Source organism: Octopus bimaculoides, chromosome 22, assembly GCF_046866305.1.
Source record: "Octopus bimaculoides isolate indiv1 chromosome 22, ASM4686630v1, whole genome shotgun sequence".
Classification (NCBI taxonomy): Eukaryota; Metazoa; Mollusca; class Cephalopoda; order Octopoda; family Octopodidae; genus Octopus; species Octopus bimaculoides.
Genome location: NC_142949.1, coordinates 12092981 through 12103705, shown reverse-complemented (window position 1 = coordinate 12103705; position 10725 = coordinate 12092981). Strand labels below are relative to the sequence as shown.

At 36.8% G+C, this 10725-nt stretch overlaps 1 long non-coding RNA gene across 1 annotated transcript in view; it reads left to right on the top strand.

The window, feature by feature from the left end:
* Positions 1-5412, top strand: part of LOC149131400 (uncharacterized) — a 39468-nt gene extending 34056 nt beyond the window's left edge. The window contains exon 3 of the long non-coding RNA XR_016237919.1: positions 5221-5412. This is a non-coding gene — a long non-coding RNA (uncharacterized LOC149131400). The remainder of the gene's footprint in view (positions 1-5220) is intronic.
* Positions 5413-10725: the final 5313 nt, after the last annotated feature.

The following is a 10725-nucleotide window of genomic DNA, read 5'->3' as shown; positions in this document are numbered from 1 at the left end:
TCATTAGACCACGGTCATTCTGGGGCACCTGCAGTCTTTTTTTTATAAATCAAAAACTGACTATAGTTACAGGATGCTCAGCCCTATTGTGCAGCATCTTGGGCAAGTATCTTCAAATCTAGTCCCGGACTAACCAAAGCCTTGTGAATAGCTTCAGTAATAGAAACTGAAAGAAGCCTTTCATGCATATGTAGCTTTGTAATGAGAGTGCTTATCTCCTGATCATAGGGTCAACAGTTCATTTCCTGGATTGGACAGTGTTTTATTATGTCTTTGAGCAACGCATATCCTTTCATATTGCCCCAATCTACTCAGCCGACTGCCAGTGCAACCCTCTCTCTAGCCAGCAGTTACGTCTTTGATGTTTTACTAGAATAGGATTGGAAACGCTGAGAAAATGTCTGTCTAATTGTGACTACACAAGTCCTAAAACAATTAGCAAAATCATGGTACGTAATACTAGGTTGTACACCCTTGTGAAAAACTGCAATGTTATATCTATGCATATATGTGTGCATGAGTATGTGTGATGCATGTATGTTTGTGTGTGTGTGTGTGTGTGTGTGCATATATGTGCATGCAAACGCATACATGTATGTGTGTGTGTCTGTTAATATCTTCTTGGCTTAACATTGGTTGCTAGTTGTAAACAGACATCACCACCATACAAGTGGTTTTCATTCTTTGGCAATCTTCCACAAACTTATCCCTGACCATTGTGCTGTTTCTATTCAAACGATTTAGGGAAATATTCCTTTACTTGGAAACAGACAAAGGTGGGCAACAGCAAAGGCACCAAGTCATAAGAAAATCTGCCTCAATGAATTTTGTCTAACCCATGCAAGCATGGAAAAGTGAACATTAAAACAATGACAACATTGATGATGATGAGGAGGAGGAGGGAGAAAAGGAAGATGATGATGATTATGATGTGGACATTTACATATGTAAAAAAAAGAACCCACTTTTTTGTGCTTAAACATGGTTCATTTGCATTTGAAGTGTATCAGTATATCATGTTTGCATTTGTAATTGTATTTTCATTATGAAGAACTTGAAGAAGAACTTGAAATATATCAAACATTTAAAAATTTCCAGAAATGGAAATGGTATAAAATTAATGCTTTCGTTATTGAATACACTTTTTTCTTTTATTATCTTGAAAAATAACACAGCTGAGATATTTGTGTTCAATATTCATGTAATGAATATAGAATTCCTTTCTTCAAAGAATGCTGTTTATATTGCTAAAATATTCTTTAAAAATATTTTACAGATTCTAAATCCCTGATATTTGAAAATATGAAAATATGGAGACTGTTATATTGAGTAGAAGAAGCAAATAAAACAAAGCATGAGAGATTGTTTATAAGATATTTAAGTTACATCATCTTACATATGTTTCATTCACATAAGGTGATTATTAGTTACATAATGTAAATTACATACTCAAATCTTAATGTCCAATCTTCAGAGATCTGTGACTTATATATTGGGTTGTCCGGAAAGTTTGGGCAGATTTTTAAAGGAAAGGAAAAGGTCAATAAATGCTTGCCATTACATTTTTAATCAACCAAATATGAACCATTTTGTTGCACAATGCGTCTCTATCTTTCCTTTAACTTGAAAATATCCTCTTCCCAGAATTGAAGTGGTTTCATGGCAAAGAATTCATCAAGGTATCTTTTTACATCATCCAAGGAATTGGATGTTTAAGGAGCAATATCTGGTGAATACGGAGCAATATCTGGTGAAGGAGCAATATCTGGTGAATATGGAGAGTGGGGTAACACATCCCAGCCGAGCTGCAGCAATTTTTGTCTGGTTTCCAAAGAAACGTGCAGTCCTGCATTATCATGTTGGAAAACAACACCCTTTCTGTTGGCTAATTATGGACGTTTCTCTTGAATTGCTGCTTTTAACTCATCCAGTTGTGTGTAGTTTTTCTCAGAATTAATTGTCTGGTTACTTGGGAGAAGCTCATAGTACAGAATTCCTTTCCAATCCCACCAGACACAAAGCAAGACTTTTTTAGGGTGAAGACCCACTTTTGGGATGGCTAAGGGTGGCTCATGTCACTTACTCCAGGATCACTTTCTCTGAACATTTCAGTAGATAATCCATTTCTCATCACCTGTCACAATTTGCTTTAAAAAAGGTGTGTTTTCATTCCGTTTATAAAGCGAATCACAGATGGAAATGCAATCCAAAAGGTTCTTTTCACTCAACTCATGTGGTACCCAAGCATCGTAGCGATTTATGTACCCAAGCTTTATCAGGTGCTCATGAACGACGGATTTTGATAGGTTGAGGCTTTCTGTCAATTCTCGGGTTGTGTAATGTGGGTTATTCTCAATTAATGACTTGATTTGGTCATCATATGTAGTAGATGGTCTGCCTGATTGCTCTTTATCAATAAGGCTACAATCTCCAGCTCGGAACCTTTCGAACCACTTCCGTACAGTTCATTCAGATAAAGAAACATCACCATAAACTGCGCATATTTCTTTGGTTGCTTGTGAGGCATTTTTCCCTTTACGTAAAAAGAAAAGCACAAGTGCCGAAAATGAACTTTCTTATCTTCCATTTTAAAGGATTACAGAATTAACACAGGTTATAGGAACATAAACCTTCTTCCACGAAAAGATAGCTTAAACTGTGCTCTAAATGGAGGTGTAGTCAAATCCTATTTTATGGACTCAATCATGTTCTAAAATAAGTCGAAAGGTAAGCTACTATAAATCGGCACAAACTTTCTGGACAACCCAATACATACATTATTGGATTGAGAAAGTAAGTGTAAAAGCCAAACTCACTGTCTTCAATTTGGTGTTTGTGTCTATGCTTACCTATGGCTATGAAAGTTGGGTAATGACAAAAAGAATATAATCAGGAATACAAGCAGCTGAGATGGGATTTCTCTGAAGGGTCTTTAGGGTTGATATTACTTGATAGAGTGCAGAGCTCAGAGATCAGATAGGCATTTTAGTTAAAGCTGCTACTTCTTCAGATTGATAGATCACAGCTCAGATACTACAGATGTGTGGTAAGAATGTCCCCAGGACAGGTTTTACAGACAAAAGCAACCAGTAGGAAACCCAGAGAGAGACCAAAAGAAAGATGATTGGATAACACTCATGAGTTCAGTTGATCTCACTTGGGGACCCAACAGTGTCAACTGAAGATGGTTGCATCTGACTGGACCAGATTGAAGGCATGCTTGAGGATTCTGCCCCAATGACTATCCCCAGATTAACTGGGCAAAGAAGATGAAATAATGACAACAAAGTTCACCCCTGTGGAGATGATGACTGGCTGTTATTTATGTTTCTTTCTTAAAGACATAATAAAAAAAATGTATGTGTTACAAAAACACTCATGCTTAAGTGAATAAATGCTGAAATAATTCTAAAAAGCTCCTCAAGGTAAGAAATATGTTAACACAATGTAAAAAATGCATTTATGCAAAAGGCATAGCAAGGTTAAAATTAATAAGATTGAGTTGAGGAAAAATGTAAGAAAACTATATGTCTCTAGGAGAAAGCTTTTGAAGAAAGGAATTAAACAATCACCTTCAGAATAAAATTCCATATTCTTAGAAGATTACAAGAGCAAATGGTGGGATATTTAGGCATTAGCTAAATTGGAATAAGCAGGCAAGAAGTAGAGAGGTAATTATAAGGTAAATTAAATAACTAAACACTTGAGGCAAGAAATGTTTTAACGTGAGTAATGCATAAAGATTAACTGGATGACAGCAGGTTTGAAATATTCCGAAATAAAGATGGCACAGGTGTAAATGGGAGATTAAGGAGCTCACTTTGCAACTGTGTAGTTTTGGGTTCAGTCCCACTGTGTAGCACCTTGGGCAGGTTTCTTCTGCAATAGCCCCAGGTCAACCATAGCGTTGCGAGTGAATTTGATTTACAGAGACTGTGAAGGAAGCCTGTCATGTATACATGCACATATGCATGCGCACACACATACACACACACATACACACACACATACACACACACACACAAACACACACAAACACACACACATTCAATTACGAATTAAAAGTACCTCTGTTGTAAACATTATTGACCACATATACCCAGGGTATGTTTTGTTTGTTCACCAATTCACTGTGGTACAATGTTTTGGGGACAGCTACGCCCACAGTACTGGGTGTTAAAACACCTGATAGCCATAGACAGGGGAAGAACTCAGGAAATACTCCCTAATCCTCCATATTCTCATGACCTTGCTCCTTCTGATTACCATTTATTCCGAAGTCTACAGAACCATTTTGATGGACTTTGGTTAACAACAAGAGAAGAGATTGAAAAGGAGTTGGATTCATATTCTGGTTCTAAACCTACAGAATTTTACAAGCGAGGTATTTATAAGGTTGTTGAAAGATGGAATAAGGTCATTGAAAGCAATGGAGAGTATGTTAATGAATAAATATTTCCATAGACATTGGCTTATTCATTTTTACCTTAGATCTCTAAATTGGACATTACTTTTGCACCAACGTGATATATATGTATATATATATATATATATATATATGTGTGTGTGTGTGTATGTCTGTGTCTCTGTTTGGCTCCACCACCACTTGACAACTGGTTTTGGTGTGTTTGTTCTCTTAACTTAGCAGTTCGGCAAAAGTGGCCAATAGAATAAATATCAAGCTTAAAAAAAAAAAAAACCCACTGCAGTTGATTCCTTTTATTAGGATTTCTTCAAGGTAGTGCTTCAGCATGGCCACAATCTAATGACTACAACCAAATGAAAGATACGATGATAAAAGAAGAAAAGACTTTGAATCTAAGAAATGGTTTGTTTGCTGGGGAATTCAATGTAGAGACAGACTTCATAGCAAAATACGGACGATATCTTTGAAGATTTGGCAACCTTTTATGAAGAATTTTATGCCAATATAAACCTTTCAGATTTGTGAGCATAATGGTTTTTACAGTTCCATATTTAAGAGATGAGGTATTATGTACATCATTTACATTATTTACATTATTTACATTTGACGGATATTTGTGCTCATCTTGTTTGTTGTTAACATATTTCGGCTGATATACCCTCCAGCCTTCATCAGGTGTCTTGGGGAAATTTCGAACCTGGGTTCTCATTCCTAAGGTATTTTTCGATGTTATTATTATTATTATTATTATTATTATTATTATTATTATTATTATTATCATTATTATTATTCAGGTCACTGCTTGGAATCGAACTTGGAATCTTGGGGTTAGTAGCCCACGTTCTTCACCACTACGCCATATGCTCACAGAATGAGAACCCAGGTTCGAAATTTCCCTGAGACGCCTGATGAAGGCTGGAGAGTATATCAGCCGAAACGTTGTGTTAACAACAAACACGATGAGGACAAATATCTGTCAAATGTAAATAATGTAAATAATGTAAATAATAATGGTTTTTAATTTTGGTATAAAGCTTAGGGCATCAAGATGGCAGAATTGTGAGCATGCCAGGCAAAATGCTTAGTGGCATTTCATTTGTCTATACATTCAGAGTTCAAATTCCACTTTGGTTGGCCTGAGGCTGTAATAGAAGACACTTGCCCAAGGTGCCATGCAGTGGGACTGAACCCGGGACCATGTGGTTGGGAAGCAAGTTTCCACATATATATATTTATGTGTGTGTGCCTTTTATCCTTTCAGGGGTCAATAAAATAAGTCCCAGTTATGCACTGGGGTTGATGTAATTGATTAACTCCTTCTTTTGCTGAGACCTTGTGCCAAAATCTGAAAACAATTTAGACACAAAGCTAATAATTTTTGAGGGGAGGGGTTAAATGTCACCAGTGTTCCAAGTGGGTGATGGGTCTGTTATTTTATCAGTCACAAGAGGATGAACAGCAAAGTTAATCTTGGTAGGATTTGAACTCAGTATTTAAAGATCCAGAACAAATACCACAAAGCATTTGGTGGGAAGAGTGTTGGACAATACAAGTGACCCCAGTAGATGACTGGTGCATTATTTCATTGATTCTGAAGAAAAAATGAAAAGCAAAGTTAGCCGTGGTAGGATATGAACTCAAAATGTAAAGATCTGGAACAAACATTGCAAAGGGAGGGTGTTAGTAGATACCACGAACCCCAGTACATGACAGGTACTTCATTTTAGTGATTCTAAAAAAAATGGGCAGCCTAGCTGACTTTGGCTGGATTTGAACTCATCACATCAAAAGCCAGAGGAAACGTCACAAAGCATTTTGTTGATGCCCTAATGATCCTGTTTATCCATCACTTTTTAAATCTGTGAATATAATCCTTTCTATTGGAGGCATAAGGCCTCAAATTTGTTGGGAAGGGACAAGTTGATTACATCGACCCCAATGTTTCACTGGTACTTAATTTACCGCCCCAGAAAGGATGAACGGCAAAGTCAACCCTGGCAGAATTTGAACTCGGAACATAGCGGCAGGCGAAGTACCACTAAGCATTTTGTCCAGCAAGCCAACGATTCTGCCAGCTCAAGACCTTAGATTTGTGAATATAATGAAAGGTGTTAAGCAAGGATAGATTTTATTCCCTTGCTTAATATCCTTCAATTATGCTCACCGACCCTTTTCCTGTGTCATACTGGCAACAGTTATCTTAGAACTGGAAAAAAAAAAACTGTATTCTTTAGATTGGTGGGTGATATTACTGTCATGATCAATAACACTGCAAACCTTCAAGATTTCATTACTTAGATGTAAATGCCAAAGAAGTGGGTCCCCAGAATAATGATAACAAGACAAACAGCATGATTACAGATAAGACACTGTTAAGCAATAATGAGGTTGCTGTCAACCACAGAACTGGAAACTAAGTCAAATTCAAGACCAATTAAAGCCGGAGTTGAGACATATTGCATTTTTATTGCCACTGTGCTTGTGTCTGGATTAGCTTGTGTCACCTGAGCATAAAAACAAAAAAAGAAAACACAAAAGAAAACTTTAGATTATGAAGCATTTGAAAACCATGGCATGAGATTCCTTACTAGTGAACAACTGACTGACCAAATTTAGCATTTTGTTACCATATTTCTGTTGAGGTACACTATTTCCTTTTTAATTAATTTTGAAAGTAATGAAGAATTTAGTAGAATGAGAGGTAAAGTAGTTTTGTCATTATTAGACTGGTGTTTGAAACATAGATTAACATGGAATTTTGCGGGAAGATTAAGACGCTTAGATCACTTTGACCTTTTTGTTATCATATTTCTGTTGAGGTTCACAGGATCCTGTTCAATTAATTTTGAAAATAATGAGAGGGTGATTGATCCCTCCAGGGAGATGGCTCTACTTGATCTGTAGAGAAAATGTTGGCAGAAACTCCATATGGTGTACCCAGTGCAAACTATGGACACATAAGAGGGGAAGTGGCACCACAGGAATGTTAACAGAGAAAGTAGTCTTCGCATGTAGCAAATGTGTGAATGAGGAGAGAATAAACTCCTTCAAATGTCTGGTGGGGATCCTTAGAAGAAGTAGATAGTTTTTGAAAATAGAAATAATACATTTCTAAATCTCTTAGAGAGATTTATGCAGTAGCAGCACGATAAAGTAATAGTATGTTGTCAACTTAATGTGACAGTCCCATAAAAGGGAAGAATGCTACTGTTATTTAGCCCTAGGAAACACCATTTCCTGTTGACCTTGACACATTTCCTGTGTCCTTATGTTTTCAACGTGGAGACAAGCACCTCCACCCAGCAAAACCAGCATCCAGAGACTAGTTTCAGAGTCATTGCTCATCCTCAGTCCGGAGTAGCATGGCTTGCTAGCTGTCGATGCTATCCGCCTTTGAAAACATGTTACTCCGGACTGATGATGAGCAATGACTCTGAAACTAGTCTCTGGATGCTGGTTTTGCTGGGTGGAAGTGCTTGTCTCCACTTTGAAAACATAAGGGCACGGGAAATGTGTCAAGTCCAACAGGAAACGGTGTTTCCTAGGGCTAAATAACAGTAGCATTCTTCCCTTTTATGGGACTGTCACATGCTAACACTTTAGATAGTTTTTGTTACTGAGGTAACTAAGTTAGCAGTGGAGGAGGAAACTCTGCAAGTGTAAATGCTAGAATAAGAATGGGCTGGGCAAAGTACAGAGAGTTCCTACCTTTGTTGGTAACAAAGGGTCTCTCCCTCAGATTAAAAAGCAGATTGCATGATACCTATGTACAGAGACATGCAGAAGTAAATAGACACCTTTAATTTTCAAAATCTTTTATTTGATATTAATTGGTTGAAGAGGAGGTTTTCTTCTAGCTGCTCGTCCATCATACCTAACCTTATACAGATGTGTAGTACACATTCTTGAACTAACTTCTAGCTGTTTTGCAATGTCAGAAGCCTTCAAACGGGGTTCATTTTCCACAATTCTCTTCAAATAGAGAAGCTTCCTTTCTGAGGGCCCAGGTCAGCTGGGATGTCAATCTGTTGATTTTTTTCCTTTGCTCTTGAATTGCACTATAATTGTATTAACAGTAGCAAAAAGAATTTGAAGAACTTCGGCAATTTTTCGCTGGCTTAAGACCAGCCTCAGATTGCCCAACAATACAACCTCTTTGAAAATCTGACAGTTCTGCTGAATTTTTTGTGCGTCGCATGGTTACTCTTCACAAATGTTTAATATAATGGCACCTGGAATGAAAAAGAATAATTACATTGTAAATTCTACACCACTGAAAACATATTAAGATGCTTAGATCAGAAATTTTCAAAAATTAAAGGTGTCTATTTACTTCCTGCATGCCTGTGTATATATAGCCATGCTGAATGGCCATGAAATATGGGCTGTGAATGCTGAATACATGTGAAGGCTTGAAAGAAATGATGCCAGCATGGATGGGTAATGTCAGTGAGTATTGGCAACAGAGTGTAAATGATTTAAGAAAAAAATTGGGTATAAGAGGCGATGGATATAGTGTGCAATAGAGAAGACTATGCTGGTATGGTCATGTGATAAATATGGAGGACAGCTGCATAAAAACTGCTGATCTCTAATTGTGGAGGGAACCTGTGAAAGGGGTAGACCCAAGAAAATGTGGGATGAAATGTTGAGAAAGGATCTTCAGGCGTTGGGCCTCAATAAGGAGATGACAAGGGACTGAGACTTTTGGTGATTTGCTGTGTTTGAGGAGACATGTCCAGGTAAGGAAATCGTGGCCATCACTATATACAGGCTTTTCTTTTATAGTTATACTCCCTCTCTCAGCTGAGAGATCCTTGTTTTGTGAGTTCATGGTGATGGTGCCATGTAAAAATCCCCCTTGCCACTACCATGTAAAATGCATCCATGTTGGTTCCACGTAAAATGCAGCCATATTGGTGGCATGTAAATGCATACATGTTGGTGTGGTATAAAAATTATCCATGCCAGTGCTGCATGAAAGTACCCAGAACACTCTGTAAAGTGGTTGGCATTAGGAAGGGCACCCAGCCATAGAAACCATGCTGAAATAGAGAATTGGATCCTGGTGCAGCACTTGAACTTGGCAACTCTTGTCAAGCTATTCAACCTATGTTAGCATGGAAAACAAATATCAACTGCAGCTGCTGCTGCTGCTGATAATGATGATGATGATGATGATGATGATGATGGATTAGTAAAATAATTTTGTCATTATTAAGCTGTTCTTTAGAGCATAACTTAATATGGAATTTTGATGAAAAGTTTTAAGATCACTTTAACCCTTCTGTTACCATATTTTTTGTTGAAACACATGTCCGCCTCTCTTTCAATTAATTTGGAAAATAACAAAAAATCTAGTTAAAGAATTTTGTCATTATCATGCTAGTGTCAGGGCCATAAATTAGGATGAAATGTTCATGGACAGTTTTCCTTTAAATCACTTAAAAACCAAAAGTTTCTATCAGTGGTCTCAGGCAAGTTGGGATTGAAAAAGAGTTAACCCTTTTGTTACCATATTTCTATAGAAATGCCCTGCCTTTATTTCAGATAATTTTGAAAATAAGGAAGAATTTAGTAAAATAACTTCGTCATAATTAAACTAGTGTTTGGAACATAAATTAATGGAAAATTTTCATGAAAGACTTTAATTTAGATCACTTTAAAACAGGAAGCTTGCATCATAGAACCAAGGATGGTCTCTGGTGGGTAAGTATCAAAAGAGTTGGTTCTTTTATTACCATATTTCTGTTGAGCTACATTGCTTTTGTCTCAATTAATTTTGAAAATAACCAAGAATTTAGCAAACTAACTTTATCAATATTAAGCTGGTGCACAGATCATAAATAATATGGAATTTTCATGGAAGGTTTTACTTTAAAACCAAAAGTTTATGGTCTCAGGTGGGTTGGTACCAATTTAGTTAAAATATTAAATCTACATGAAATGCCACTATTGCAAAACAACCTGCAGTCATGAATCTCTAAAACTGTTTGACGGCATCAAAGGTTCAAATTATATTTCAGGAAGACGTGATGTCTTATAGAAAAACTGAAAATGTCTCAGCTGTTGATGGAGAGGCCAGATACTGAAATGGCTTCGATGCCAATCATGGGAAGAGTATGATGTAATGACAGCAAGCAGATTATAGATAGAGGCAGTGTGGTCATGATATTTCAAAGTTTCTTACAAATGGAAATAATGATTAAGTTTACACCCACATATGTATGTGCATATATATAAGATTAATATAGACAGCAGTGTGTAATGTTTCACCAAAATGGAAAACTATAATTGTC